The 15,744-nt window shown below is 32.7% G+C and overlaps 1 pseudogene; it reads left to right on the top strand.

Moving 5' to 3' along the window:
* Nucleotides 1–1,246, top strand: LOC109163030 (annotated as a pseudogene).
* The last annotated feature ends 14,498 nt before the right edge of the window (nucleotides 1,247–15,744 follow it).

Raw genomic sequence — 15,744 nt, 5'->3', positions numbered from 1 at the left:
ATGGGTAAAAGTGGAATTTCACACAGCATTGTTTATAATAAGTAGGGTAAATCGCACTTTTGGTCCCTCAATTAGTGCCCAATCTGCAATGTCATCCTTAGTTCTCAATTTGAACACAATTGGTCCCTCAATTATTTGACCATTAAGCAGATTTGGTCCTTCTGTAAGACCATCAGTTTAACTCCGTTTAAATCAGGGGTATAATTGAAATTTCACATAGCCTTGAATATAATAAGCTAATTTTTTCCCCTTTCTCTGCCCAGTTGTTATTTCCGCCGCCGCAGATGCTCCGCCACCGTCGAGAAATGTCTCGGCATCCACCATTTGCAAGTCCACTCCCTACCCATCTTACTGTCAAACTGTTCTCCCCAACAACAACTCTTCTTCCAATGTCTAAGACTATGGCCGATTCTCCATCTGCAAATCCTTATCCGTTGCGCGCAAGTTTCTGTCATTGATCCAGAAGTACCTTCGCCGCAATTCCAAGTTGTTAACCACCACCGCCGTTTGAGCTCTCAAGGATTGCGAGTTCCTCGCTGGTTTAAACTAGGATTATCTCTCCAGTTCTTTCAAGACTGTCAACGGGACTTCCCGGTATCTCCTGGTGTTGGAAGCCAATGACGTGCAAACATTGCTTAGCGACATTCTCACCAACACGCAAACGTGTGTAGACAGCCTGCAAGCGACGTCTTCGGCTTAGAGCGTTAGGAATGGGATCGTGGTGCCGCTGGCGAACGACACGCGGCTGTTTAGTGTTTCTTTGGCTCTGTTCACTAAAGGGTGGGTGCCGAGGAAGAAGAAGGCCGCCAGCGCCGGAGCTTGGCGTCCGACCAAGAAACAGCTTGGGTTCCGAAACGGGCGTTTGCCTCTAAAGATGTCGGAACGGACGAATGCGATTTTCGAGCGAGTTAGCCGGAGAAAGCTCCTGCAAACTCAGGAAGATGACCAGGTTCTGGTGACTGACATTGTGGTTGTGAGTCAAGATGGGAGTGGAAATTTTACCACCATTAATGACGACGTCGCCGCTGCTCCCAACAACACTTTGTCCTACGGCGGCTACTTCCTCGTATATGTGACTGCCGGCGTGTACGAAGAATACGTCTCCATTGCCAAGAACAAAAAATACTTGATGATGATCGGCGACGACATTAACCAGACCATCATCACCGAAAATCATAGCTATGTTGATGGCTAGACTACTTTCAATTCTTACTCATGTGAAATTTCAATTATACCCCTGATTTAAACGGAGTTAAACTGATGGTCTCACAGAATGACCAAATCTGCTTAATGGTCAAATAATTGAGGGACCAATTGTGTTCAAATTGGGAACTAAGGATGACATTGCAGATTGGGCACTAATTGAGGGACCAAAAATGCGATTTCTCCTACTTATTATAAACAATGCTATGTGAAATTCCACTTTTACCCATGCTTTAAACGGTGTTAAACGGTCATACAGATAGAAGGACCAAATCTGCTTAATGGTCGAATAATTGAGGGACCAAATGTGTTCAAATTGGGAACTAAGAATGACATTGCAGAATGAGCACTAATTGAGGGACCAAAAGTGCGACTACCCCTATATATATATATATATATATATATATATATATATATATATATATATATATACACACACACAAACAGGATCACGACTTGCAACGGGCAAGCAAATTGTTGCAAGCAAATATTGTGAATGCTCTTATGCTTAGCCTTAACATGTGTGGTGATTAAAATATGTCTAGTCAAGAGAAAGTGTAATATTTTGAAAAAAAATGTAATAATATAATTTTACACTTTTTTTTTTTTTTATTATAAGGAAAGAGAATACCCTGCATAAACATACTACTTGCCTCAAGTGAGGTTCAAACCTTTCACCTCTCACTTAGGGGAGCAACCCGATACCAGTGGACCACAATTCACTTATAATAATATAATTTTACACTTTAATGTTAAATTATTCATTTTTTATCAAAAGTATTACATTTTCTTTTAAGTAATGTTGGCAAGTGTTATTTATAAGAGAAAATGTAATATTTATAATGAAAAATACAATACTTTTAAATCAAAAATGTAAAAGTTAACATTTTTTTTTAAAAATATTACACTTTCTCATATAAGTAACAAATATTTTTTTCATTATTAGTATTACGTTTTTCACTATAAGTACTACATTTTTATCTTGATCTGACCTACTTGACACATCTCACAGACAAGGATTCGTGAGACGGTCTCACACAAATATTTGCCAAATATGTAATAACCAATGGGTAATAATAATAATAATAATAATAATAATAATAATAATAATAATAATAATAGTTATTTATCATTATTGTTGTTGTTGGTGGTGGTGTTGTTATTGTTGTTATTAATTAATTAATTAAAAAATACACGATTTCTAACATATTAAGATTTGTACTCCTTCTGTCCCATTTTACCTGTCTTATTTACTATTCATTGGTCAAACCAACTCTCTCTTCTTTGATGATTTTCTTGAGTAATTTTTAATTTTTTAAAAATTTGATTTTTTGTGTTTAATAATTCTTTAAATGTAGTTTCTAAATATATAAATTTTACATACTAATACTAAACTTAATTGATATTATGAAAAATAACTTCAATCAAGTTTCGTTAACCGAACTAAACACATAAAATGGGACGTAAGGAGTAACAAATTTGTTATAGATTTTTTATGTATTAGCAACTAATTAAAAATATTTTGATATATTAAAAACCACGTAAAAATGTCATAGGAAAAATATTTCTAACATACATCTGCATCAAATAATAATAATAATAATAATAATAATATATATATATATATATATATATATATATATATATATATAATAATAATAATAATAATAATAATAATAATAATAAAATATAAAATTTGATGGATTGGAAACTTTTTAATAAAGTTTAAATAGGTTGATCAGGCATATATACCCAATAACTATAGAAAACAAACAGACAAGAAAATCAAAATTTTAATATTTTATCAAAATAATGAAAAATATTATTCCTCATAAGTAAAGTGTATATACATGTTACAAAAAAAGGTCTAATAAAGTTTACATAATAGCAAACATCAAGACAAAAATATGACAAATTATTCTATGGACCCGGGTCCACCTTGCAAAGTGGACCCAAGTTCAAAAAATAAACAATTTATATACTGAGGTTATGTTTGGCAAATCTAGCTGAAAGCTGAAAAGATATAAGCTAGAAGCTGGAAACTGAAAAACTGTTAACTAGCTGATTATGCTTAAAAGTGTTTAGTAAAATTAGCTTTTGGATCAGGCAAATAAGCTGATAAATGTAAAAAGACTAAAATTGACATTTTCATAAAATTTAAATAATGTGATTATTATATTGTTTTTATATTATTAAATATATGAGATATATTTAATTTATAAATTTTTTTATAATATATATGAGATATATATTAAATTAAAACAAAAGAAAAAAAGTTTTTAATTGATAATGGTAAATGATGTCATTTATTTATGAACATACGATTAGAGTTAGAACTTTAAGAAGTTACTGGGTGGTAAAGAGTTGCGGGAGAGAATGAATAAACATTTAGGAGAAGAAAAAATGCCAAAAAAATTTTAATTGGGAATGGTAAAATATATCATTTATTTAAAATAATAAGGATAAAGATGGAAAAAATGTTAGAAACTCCTATCTTATTTTTTAAACGTTACCTAAGATATCTTTTCAAATAAGCTCTTATTTTAAGCTAGTAGCTTATTTTGGGAACATTACCAAACAAAGCTTATAGCTTATTACTAGCTTAAAATAAGCTAAAAGCTTTTAAATAAGCCCGGCAAAACACAGTCTAAATGTTCACAAAATACATACTGCACAATTTTATATACTAAATGTTCACAATTTACATATTGAATGTTCACAATTTTATATATACTAAATGTTCACAATTTACATATCGAATATTCACAATTCAAATTGTGAACATTCAGTATGTAAATTGTGAACATTCAGTATATAAATTATGTATTTTGACCCGGGTCCACCTTGCATGGCATAACTATGAAAGTTATGTTGTGCAACCGTGTGCGCCATGCAAGGTGCACACAGTTCCAATTCATAATTTCTATACTATAGATTTATAATTTTTATACTATAGATTCATAATTTCTATACTATAGATTCATAATTTCTAAACCGTAGATTCATAATTTAAATACTATAGATTCATAATTTCTATACAGTAGATTCATAATTTCTATACTGCAGATTCATAATATCTGTACTGTAGATTCATAATTTCTGTATTGTAAATTCATAATTTCTGAACTGTATAGTCATCAAATTATGAACATATAGTTCTGTTATTTGTGAATATAGAGTTCAACAATTGAGAATATAAACATCGAAAATTATGAACATAAAGTTCTGTAATTGTGAATATAGAGTTCAATAATTATAAATATGAAGTTCAAAAACTATAAATATATAGCTTTATAATTATAAACATATAATTGAGTAATTATGAACATAGAATAGTGTGTACCATGTATGGTGCACACGGTTGCACATCATAATTTGCTGCATAACTGTCGCAAAAATATATAAAAGAAATAGACTAATAAAAACAAGTGAATACGTAGAGATAAAGCCCAACAATATATTACCTATTTTAAGAAAAACCAACCCAATTTTCCCTTCAATTCGAACCATTTAAAAAAATAATAATAATAAAGAACAAAAAAAAAAAAAAAACAATCTCCTCATAATCATCACCGGCCGTCATTTTCATAAAATTAAAATATGTCGCTAATTAATCTATAATTTTTATATTTGTCTATAAATATGTAAAATACAAAGTTTTTAGTTTTTTTTTTTTCTATTAAATTATCACATGGCAAAATGATAATATGACAACTGAGATCTTCAACACTCTTATTGCGATTAATCTTCTAAAGAATAACTTAAAACACGTCCACGAAACCTCTATCATAGACTAGCAAGAGATCGGCAACCAACAAATACATTTTGAGTTAAAAGAAATTAACCCAACCGTCTTAACACAATTAATTAATAATTATAATAACTTTTAAAAGAAATCGACTCAAATCTGATCTTATCTTGTACAAATAAATTTTATCAATTGAACAAAGATTTGACGGACTGAATTAATTAGATTAGTATAAATGAATAAATAAATAAATAAAAAGGAGTAGATATGGAAGAACACAAATGGGAGAGATGATTGAGAAAACATTCTCTTGTTAGGGTGCATGTGTGAAAGAATCCAACTACCATCATGGCCCCATTCTCTCACCACAGTTTAATAATAGTAATAATATTCAATAAACACTGTACGTGATACTATACTCCTCTGCAGCTTTGGCTTTATTTTCTTTAGTTAAAATAACAATGAGAAATTAAAAAGTAATAAATTATAACAAAAATGATTTAATTAATATATTATTTATATAAAATTAGAAAAGATTTGGATGTATATAAGATTTGTAACATTTACATGTATTATTTAAAGATATTAACACTTTAAAATGCAAAAGATAAAAGTTTGAAATCAGGAAAAAAAAAACTTGTTATTTTTGTTTAAATACTACTGACTCTATTACAAGAAAAAAAAACTTGTTATTTTTTTTGAATACTACTGACTCTATTATAATATAACGCTCGAACTCACAACCTCTCCTATGAGGAAGCAACTTTGTGCCATTGGACATTTGGACCACAAGGTCCTTGGCAAAAAAAAAAAAAACAAAAAAAAAAAACTTGTTATTGTACACAATATATAAATTATCAGTAGAATTGATTATACCCGCATATTTTAATGCTGATTAACTCTTTTTTATTCATGGTATCAATCGCTACCCGAGGATTTACACTGCGCAAACTCACAGTGTGATGATCCTAGCTGACTGGCTCAAACAAAGAAAGTCAATAAACTACTCCCACTAAAAATTGACTTGTAACCTTGTGGTTACTAAGGGTGTGTTTTGTTCGCAATGGGAATCGGAATCGGAATCGGAATGTGTATCAAATACTTGGTAATGGTAATGAGTTTTGCTGAAAGTATTTTGCATGTTTGGTAGTAGGGTGGAATGAGAATGATTAGGCTAATGATGAATAATGAGATGAAACCCTTATAAAATAACGGAATGAATTTTTCCATTAATGCGGTATTCCAAACCCATATTAGTATTTTAAAAATCAGTCAACCAAACAATAACAATCACTTCCATACTCATACCTGAGTGCTAAATCTGCCAACTAAACACACCCTAAATTAATAGCTTAACCAACTTGACTTGTCCCAAATGAATATGTTTTGAGTCCTAAGCTTGATGTATGTAACTAGATGTTAATGATTCTAGTAGTTTGATTTGTAATATATGTCTTAATATTTGGTATTCTCTATCTTTCTTTGAAAACCACAAGCACTATTTATAAGCTAATATTTGAAAATATCATTTGAAGAGTAGATATTTCAAACTTAAATTTCGGTCCAAGGTTATTAAATGATGTATATTAATGTGCTTCAACTATTTTTGGCATCTTCTACTTCTCCTTTTTTTTTTTTTTTTTTTTTTTTGGATTACTGCGTCTGCTTGTCTAAGTATCAGCATATTTTATGGTTGTTTTTAGACTTTTTAACGTTGACATGACCGGATTTTAGGGCGGGCAACAACACAGGTCTTAATTTTTAGAGGGTCCAATATTTATTTTTGACCTAGTTACTTTATTTAAATTGAGAGTGAATTGGAGTAGAAACTGTGATTTTTGCATTCACCTGGTGTTACATCTTCATACTTATTTGAAGTAAAAATCATATATTTTACGGTATTGGTTTTAAAGATTACGCTTATACTTTTTGTATGACCTCATTTATTTATAAGAACGAGGCCACAAAAATCCAAATATTGGCCCTGAACGTTGACGTTTTTAATCTCAACAACTTAGTATAACAATGAGATGAATATGACCCGTTTGGTAAAATAGTTAGCCTATCATCCAATTTTGGCTTATTTGACTTGGTTAAACAATCAATATGAGTGTTTAATTAATTAGCTTTTTGTAACAACTTATTGCTCTAAAGTGCTAAAATTCAAAAAGTTGCTCAAATTAGTTTTTCGATAAGCTTTTTAAGAAAGTTATTTTGCATATAATCAGCTAGAGGAAATTCGCAAAATGGTCCTCCGACTATAGCCCTTTCTCAAATTGGTCTTATGACTTTTAATTGAACCCAAATTGATCCTCCAACTATTAGATTTTAAGCCAAATCGATCCTCTGTTAGTTGGGCGTGAACTTGGCGTCAAATTAGAGGGCAAAATAGAAAATTTATATTGTATAATGTTTAGACTACCCGCGCCTTTGGTTTTTCTCCCAAATTAACGAACAAATTGTTGAAGCCTGAAGAACCCTAGTCCAATAGCTTAACATTGCTTTTTTTACAACCAGCTAATGCTATCAACTAGTCAAATCCACTAACTCAATCAGCTAATAACTAACAATTAGCTTAACATTGCTTTTTTTTTTTTTTTTTTTTTTTTTTTTTTTTTTTTTTTGTAAATTGGCTATGTTGTGAAATAGTTCTGCTGTTGAAGTTTAACTTCATTGTCCGGTGCTTACTATTCTGCTCTAGTAATTTACTTCAATGTTTTTTTACTATATATTCTCTTACTATTTGATCTGTGTCTTTACTCATCAATGTCATGACACTTCTGCTCTTTTAATTTACTCTTTTATTTTATAATAATTCTACTCTTCTGTATAGTTACTGTTTTATATAGAGTAAACCATGCTGTTTCCGATTACTCTTCAGCTGCTCAAATAGTGAACTTTTCTGTTTTCTATTTTCTATTTTCAATGAGACCATACTGTGCTGGACTTCATTCTGATTTTATTGGATTTGTTCTTTGGACTTTATAGACTACTGAAATCAAATCGAAACACATTGGGATTCTAACTTTCTAATATAATTTAATATGTATCATAAAATTTATTAATACCGCTCTGAGGATTAGCGTAGTAGTTCGTTAGCTGACTTGATAATGTTATGATGATCAAGGTGACAGTATGGGATTTCGAATCTCACTGACCGAAAACATGAATGGAAAAAGAGGTATAAGATAATTGTGTGACTCACGATTTACTTTTGTAGTGACTCTAGAGACGGGATCGTGAAATAATCCAGTCAAGGTGGAATCACCAAAGTATTAAATAATTCAGTTGTTCCAAACATCAACTATAAAAGCTAACTCGTAGATTAAATATTAGACTTTAATTCTTAATTAATAGATTACAGTCATCATTATATATTCTAAGAATCAAACTTCTCTTTTAAGTAATCGCAAGCTTTAAGTATTACTCCGTACATGAGAATCTAAATATTTAAATTCTTACTATTGGCACATTATATTCCTTAAGACTTTTTTCCAAGAGCTTTCTTCATCCCTCCATGATAGGTTTGTTTGCTTTGATGGAGATGCCACTTTACGAACTAGGTTTATGGTTGAATTTGGATTTGTAACAAAATGCATATTTGCATTCCCTTTATTAATTACATAGTGAATAGCTTTAGGTTTAATTTCACATTTTCCTCCAAATGTATCCACTCTATAATAATAATAGTGATTATGAATCATATATAGGCCCTGTTTGGTAAATAGTTGTTAGCTGCTAGTTGATTAAGTTAATTAGAGGGTATAACTAGTTGATAACATTAGCTGATGATAGAAAAAGTTTTTGGTAAATTAGCTGATAGCTGATAGTTGTTTTGTATAATTATTTTTTTTTTTTTTGAAAAAACTAATTGAAAAAGTTGCTTTGAAACTAATGATACTTATTTCATGGGCTACATTACTACATGGTCCATGGTCTACAAAAAAAAATTGCCATTATTTTAATATATGTAGGATCATATTGACAAATTATATCGTGCACCAGGGCGTACAATGGATTGTGTGCTCTGGCCAAAACGACTTCGTTTCGTATATGTTTTTTTTTTTTTTTTTTGGAAATTCCGTTTTCCGTTTTTGCCGTTAACTTCTAAAAAAAAAAAAAAATTCTGTTTCTAATGTACAGAATTGTATAGTAGAATACACATAAACTCATAATATAATACAATAGGCTAACATAATACGTAATACACATAAACTCTTAACATAATATCCGTTTTAGACAGGGCGTACAATGCAGCGCACGATATAACGATTGGATCAGATCTGGGTAAGCTTTATTGTTTTCACTATATTTAGGTTGTGGATCTACAATTGGGCTATTGTACCACTGGTACTTTTTAGGAACCCATATTTTGAGTAGTGGGCTTTTTACCTGAAACTTTTTTAGATACTACTCCGTAAGAATTATTAAGTTCATTTTACCCGGCCTTGTTCTTATTAATTAAGAAAACAGTTAATACTCAATTTAATTATTGACTAGGGTTGTTTTTCTCAATTTAGTCTTAAAAGATTTTTGTACTTAATTGATTTTAAATTTTGATGATTTTACCTGATTGATTCCTATGTTAGGCCTTTCATCTGTAGTTCGTTAAAATCAAGAATAATCACTATAGTCGATGATCAAATTAGAAAAATTCACTATATTTGATGACTAATTTGGATAAAATCACTACAGTCGAGAACTAAATTGGTTACTAATAGAGGGAAATTACCAAGCTATCCTAACATAAGACTCAATTAGGTAAAATCATCGAAGTCTAAGATCTAATTAAGCACAAAAAATCATTTAAGACTAAATTGAGAAAAATTATTATGACCCAACACTTATTCATTCAATCATTATACCGTGCACCACGGGGCACATAGCACTGTGCGTCCCGTGCCTCCCAAAACGACGTCGTTTTGTTAAGTTGTGTGGGGAATTGACGCAACAGAGTGTATGTGTATTCTATTATATAATTATGTACATTATGTTATACAATTATGTACATCCGAAACAGGAAATTTATGTATATTATGTTAAGAGTTTATGTGTATTATGTATTATGTTAGATTATGTGTATTATCTTTTCAAAAAAGAGTATGTGTATTTTGTTATACAATTATGTACATTTTGTTATACAATTATGTACATTCTATTATACAATTATGTACATTTTCGAAACATGAGATTTTTTTTAAGAAGTTAACAGCCGACACACGAAAAGCGGAATTTCCAAAAAAAAAAAGAAAAAAAAAGTACAAAATTATGTCGCTTTGCACCAGGGCGCACGATATAAATTGCCTTATTGAGTATTAACTCATTTTTGAGGAAAAAATAAGGATTGCATTAATAATCAACCAAAGATGAAATACATGTCGGTGGAATAGAGAACCACGAACCTAAGGTAGACACAGAACCAATAGCCCTTGCAAGTATATGAGCAACTTGATTCGTTGACCGGCCTATTGACATGGCGAACAGACACATTCTCAATGTCCCTAGCAATAGTACGACATTTCTTAAGAAATGATAAATGTAATTTAAAAATGAAATCTAGGGTCACATATTCTAATTTTCGTATGGAAAAAAGAATAAAAATTTTGTCGCAACTGAAAATAAAATAAAAAGTAATAAGAACTATAATATTACTCTATTAATTAATCGTGCAGACTATTGGTTCCTTTTTAATTAATTCTTCGAAAATATAGATCTATGGGAATTATGTTAGGCTCTGTTTGACAGAACTCATTTAGGAGTTTACAGTTTATTTTAAGCTACTAATAAGTTATAATTTCTATTCGGTAATGTTTCCAAAATAAGTTAGTAACTTAAAATAAGAGCTTATTTTGAAAAGGTACCTTAAGTTGGGACAAAGAATATTAATGATGGCAACTTTGGGAAAATTTATTGCAAAAAGGGGTTTAATTTTCTATCCCTTATATTTTTTGACCTCGGTTTTCAATTTTAAAGTGTGGAAAAGAAGTTTTATTGCATAATTGCATTTTGGATATCTTATTTAGCATGCACAAATGTTTTTCACAGTCCCATGTTATTCTTAAAGTGTGGAAAGGGACACCCTTCAATTGCTTGACCTGTGTCGTTTTTTTTTTTCACCTGACGTTTAAAAATTGAACATCGAGGACGATGTTCGTTCTAAAGTGTCGAAAGGACGCACGAAGTGCTTAAATTTGATTTTTTTTTAAACTTTTGTACAGTGCTTGATTGAAGGTTGTGGATGACTAGAAAAAAGTGTGCAATTGTTTAGATCATTTTGGAAATGTGGTTTATGATACCATATATCTAGTTTAATTTGTGGAATATCTTGGGAAACTGCCTCTTTACACCCAGCGAGATTGCATAGAAACCAAGTAGGTTTAAATTGTTTTCATGCTTGCATGATATTCACCTTTTATTTCGTTAGGACCTTAGTCAAGAATATCTGGAAGTGGGAGTGTCTACATCTTAACCTATAAATATAAATATAGTGAGGCCTGGAATTGAACAATTCCCGGTATGGCATGGGGCAAAAGGTGAGCTTCAATGAGTGAACTGTGTGATTCTATTTTTCCCAAGCAAAAGGCATGAGGGGTTGTATAGGGATGAAGAAAAAAATAAAACAGAAAAAATATGAAAAGAGCCCAAAGAATGCCCACCCACAACGAGAGGAAAGAAACGAGGAAAGCCGTCTCTCTAAGATTTGGGGCACCCATCGCACTGCCTTCAAAAAAACATAGAGCTTTACGTGAAGTCGGGTCGCCCCAACAACGTTATCTTAGGAGACGAGAAAACAAGAGAGGAGGTGATCTAAGCCATCCCGTTAGGATTCGGGCACCTATTGCACCGTCTTCGAAAAAGCATGGAGTTCCATGTGAAGTCGGGTCGTCTGATGACGTTATCCTAGGGGGTTAAGAAGAAAAGAGCACCCACTAAGCCAATTGCGGGGAGAGGCCCATGTCCTACCTTCACTTTATTTTACATGTTCGGTCTTGGCGTTTTGGATGGGAATTGGCTGTTTGTGCACATTGTTCCCACTAGTGGGATCGGCTTGAAGGCCTCTTCAAAATAGAAGGTGAACCCCCATTTTTTGAATGCATGCTTGGCGTATGGTGTATAGAGTGTGTTCCTCTTCCTTTAGTTCGAATTCTTACCATTGATAGGGGGTTTAATTCCTCAAATATTCCATGAATTGCTAGGTGTTGCATGATTACCACATTTGCTCAATAATATGAGGGATTTCACCCTTCATTCCTTTCTCCCACAAGAATCTTGATTGACCATATGTTTGTCAAAAGTCTTGTCTAGCCATCATTTGACACTAATCCTTCCTTGGAATTAAGGATTTGCTTGAGGACAAGCAAAGTTAAAGTGTGGAAACTTTTGATAAGTGTCAAAAGATTCTAGTTTATAAGGTCATTTTGAAGATGAATTGTGCATAATTTGACCATGTTTGTGCATGATTTATGAGTAAAATGTAAAGAAATGCAATTGTGCAGGATAAAACTTTCTAATCTGTACATTGCAGTATTTTCCATGATTTTTGGATGAAAAAATGTGACATAGGAGCTCAAAATGGACAAATTCGAAAGAGCACGGGAAGAAGACCCGTTCACGCACGGCTCACGTGCGTGACACCGACGTAAATTGGTTCGGGAGCTCATTCACGCCAGCATCACGCGAGTGATGCCGGAGTAAATCAGTTAGAGAACCAATTCATGCCGGCGTCACACGCGTGACAGCGATGTGAATGGGAGTGCAAACCTGAGTTCTAGCGCGATTTCATATTTAAATAGCTAGATCTTGAGATATTTGGGGGAGTTCTAGTTTTAGATCATATTGGAAATTCACTCTACATTTTTGTAAATTCTCTCTTTACAAATTAGCTCTCAAAATCTCTCAATTGTAATGAGGAGAATGAGGATTGAAACACACTTTGTAGGATCTTGCTTCTACTTCAACTTGCTTGTAATATAGACAAGTGCAAGATTAGGTAATCTCTTGTGTTTTGCTTTCAATTGCTTGACCTAATTGTGATGCCTATCTTGAATATGTTGGGATTTCAATGCATAATGATGAGTAGATAATTGCTAGGGTTAGGATTGTGTAGTCAATTGCAATGTGGTTGATTAGCATGAATTGATTTGTATTGTTGGAGTGAATGAATGATGTTGTTATGAATGTCTTGTTGTGGAGGATGTATTGTATTGCATCATTGGAGTGGGACCCAACTCCGTGGAGAGTACGTCTTGGAGTCCTAGGCTTAGGCAAGAGATTGCTAAGCCTAGGAGAGACTCTAAATCCTTCCACATTCCCCTCCCTAGATTCGAGAAGACAAGATTTGGGAAGGAATATAGGCAAGGTGTTTGATAACTTGCCTCATAGGAAATATGGACACTCGAGTGCCATGTTTATCTACGGGAGGCGTAGAAACTAAAAATTGGCTACACACTAGCAAGCATTCCTCTTGAATTCATGAAACCTCATTCACACACTCCTAATCCCTTGTTGTTAGCTAATCCACGTTGCAATGGACTCGCAATCCTAACCTGTTCTTTTTCCTTTGTTAATATTGTTTGTTGTAACCGTTCTTTACAATTGTACAACTCTGTACCATGCTAGCCTTCGATCAAGACCTTCCAAGCTTGAAACCCTCACCATTCCGCTCACTCTAAACTTCCAAGTAATCATTCCTATAGTACGACACTCGGGGGTTTAGACTTCCGTTGTACACCCTATCATTAACCACACACACCGCATTCCAACTCAATCCTAAGAACGGAATAAATATAGAGTTAAAAGAAGAAAAAAGCAGCTTTTCATCATCTCGGGGAACAAGTTCCCAAGTGTCGTTATGAACAAGAGTAGCGAATTCATCATCCATTTCCTTACACCACCTAGAATCATTCAGAGCTTAGGAGATAGTAGTGGGTTTAAGAGTGGGTGGTATAAGATGAACGGTAGTGAGATTAACCTACTTGTCACAACAAAAAACTTTGGATTGGGATGATGAGTACGAGTCGAATGTCGATGAGGAGGTAGCAGTGATGGAACAAATCAAAGTTGATTGGAATTGGACCAACGCATCCAGGGAAGTTGGATGGTATACGTTTGATAGGAAAATTGGTTGGTGATGTTAACTGAATAATACTACTAGTAATGTTGATAGCCATTTTGTGAAAAGCAAGGATCGGCAAAAAAAATAAAATCTCATTTTGTTAAGTAATTTGGCTCTAGATAAAATTAATTAAAACTCATTGTTACATTTAAAGTATCAACTACAAGTGTACAACACATAAATACATACAAAAGAAATGAAATAGCTAACATTTACAATAATATGACAACTTATTCCAAACAAATACAGGTACCAAAAACTATATGACCATGTTTGGTAACATAGTTAGCTTATCAACCAATTTTGAATTGTTTGAGCACTATTAACTGTTTCATTTGGTTAAATATTCAATATGAGTGTTTTTTTTTTTTTTTTTGAATGTTACTGGCCCTATTACATTGTAGTATCTGTTCATATACTTTCTCAACCTACTGAAACACAAAAAACCAATAACGTCTCCACTGAGACTCAAACTCATAACCTTCCAAATGGAAGTCCAACCCGAGTACCATTAGACCACATAGTCTTGGTCAATATGAGTGTTTAATTAATTAGCTCTTTATAATAGCTTATTGCTCCAAAATGCTCAAAATAGTTTTTTCGATCAGCTTTTTAAGAATGTCATTTTGTATGTAATCAGCATCAGCTAATTTACCAAACACTTTTTTACAATTAGCTAATATTATCAACTAATCAAACCCACTAACACAATCAGTTAACAGCTAACCGCTATTTACCAAACACTCTCTATATCTTTAATAGTTATAACTAAATTAAATATCAAAAAGTTATTGATGATCACAGTTCTAATAATCTAATACAACCAAAAAAAAAAAAAAAAAAAAAAACACACAAAAAGCATATACTGCGTATATGGTACTATCCACACTAAACTACAAGATTTCTTTTTGTTTTAATGAAATTAAGAATACACAGCTATGGAGGAACGAAGGGAATTGAAAGACGGGAAATTTTAATTAAAAGATCAGAATTTGATTTAACGAAAAGCAAATGAACTGGTTATCTATATATCAAAAAGGTCTGGAAATTGTATTGACAAGGCAATCAAGAAAGCGAATGGCGGTGCGGAAAAACGCATGGAAATGGATCCGAACATGCGCGTGCCAACACGACGAGAATCCGACGAAGAAATTGGTGACCTTCCCCCAAACGCCGGCGACCCAATAATCCGGATCCCGGTGGGGCACAATGGTCGCCGACTGCACGTAAGCCGAGGCGGCGTGCTTCACCAGCTCGTTCCGTATGGAGATGGTGGAGGAGTCGAACACGCTGCCGCCTTCCGCCGCTGATCCGCCACCCTTCTGCTGTTTCATTATGTCCCGCAGGCTCGTGTAATGGTAGACATCATCATCGGATTCCTCGAATTCGACGACCGCGAGGTTTGGTCGGAATGACGACCAGGATTTCGCCTTTCTGTGCGCTGATGATGATTTCATTCCGCAAAGCTAACGGAATTGAAGAAATTTATTATTAGAATTTTAATAGAAAAGAATTGCATGCTTGGGTAGGGTTGGGTGGAGTAGTTGGGTTCGTTTGATATTACTTTGTGACTATAATGTTGCTACAGATTAAAGTAATTATTATTAGTTAAATTCTATTCACCAAAATGAATCTAAGGAAATTAAAATATTGTGTATTTAATATTCAGAGTGAATTT

Source organism: Ipomoea nil, unplaced genomic scaffold (assembly GCF_001879475.1).
Source record: "Ipomoea nil cultivar Tokyo-kokei standard unplaced genomic scaffold, Asagao_1.1 scaffold2975, whole genome shotgun sequence".
Taxonomy (NCBI): domain Eukaryota; kingdom Viridiplantae; phylum Streptophyta; class Magnoliopsida; order Solanales; family Convolvulaceae; genus Ipomoea; species Ipomoea nil.
This window is presented reverse-complemented; position numbering and strand designations above follow the sequence as displayed.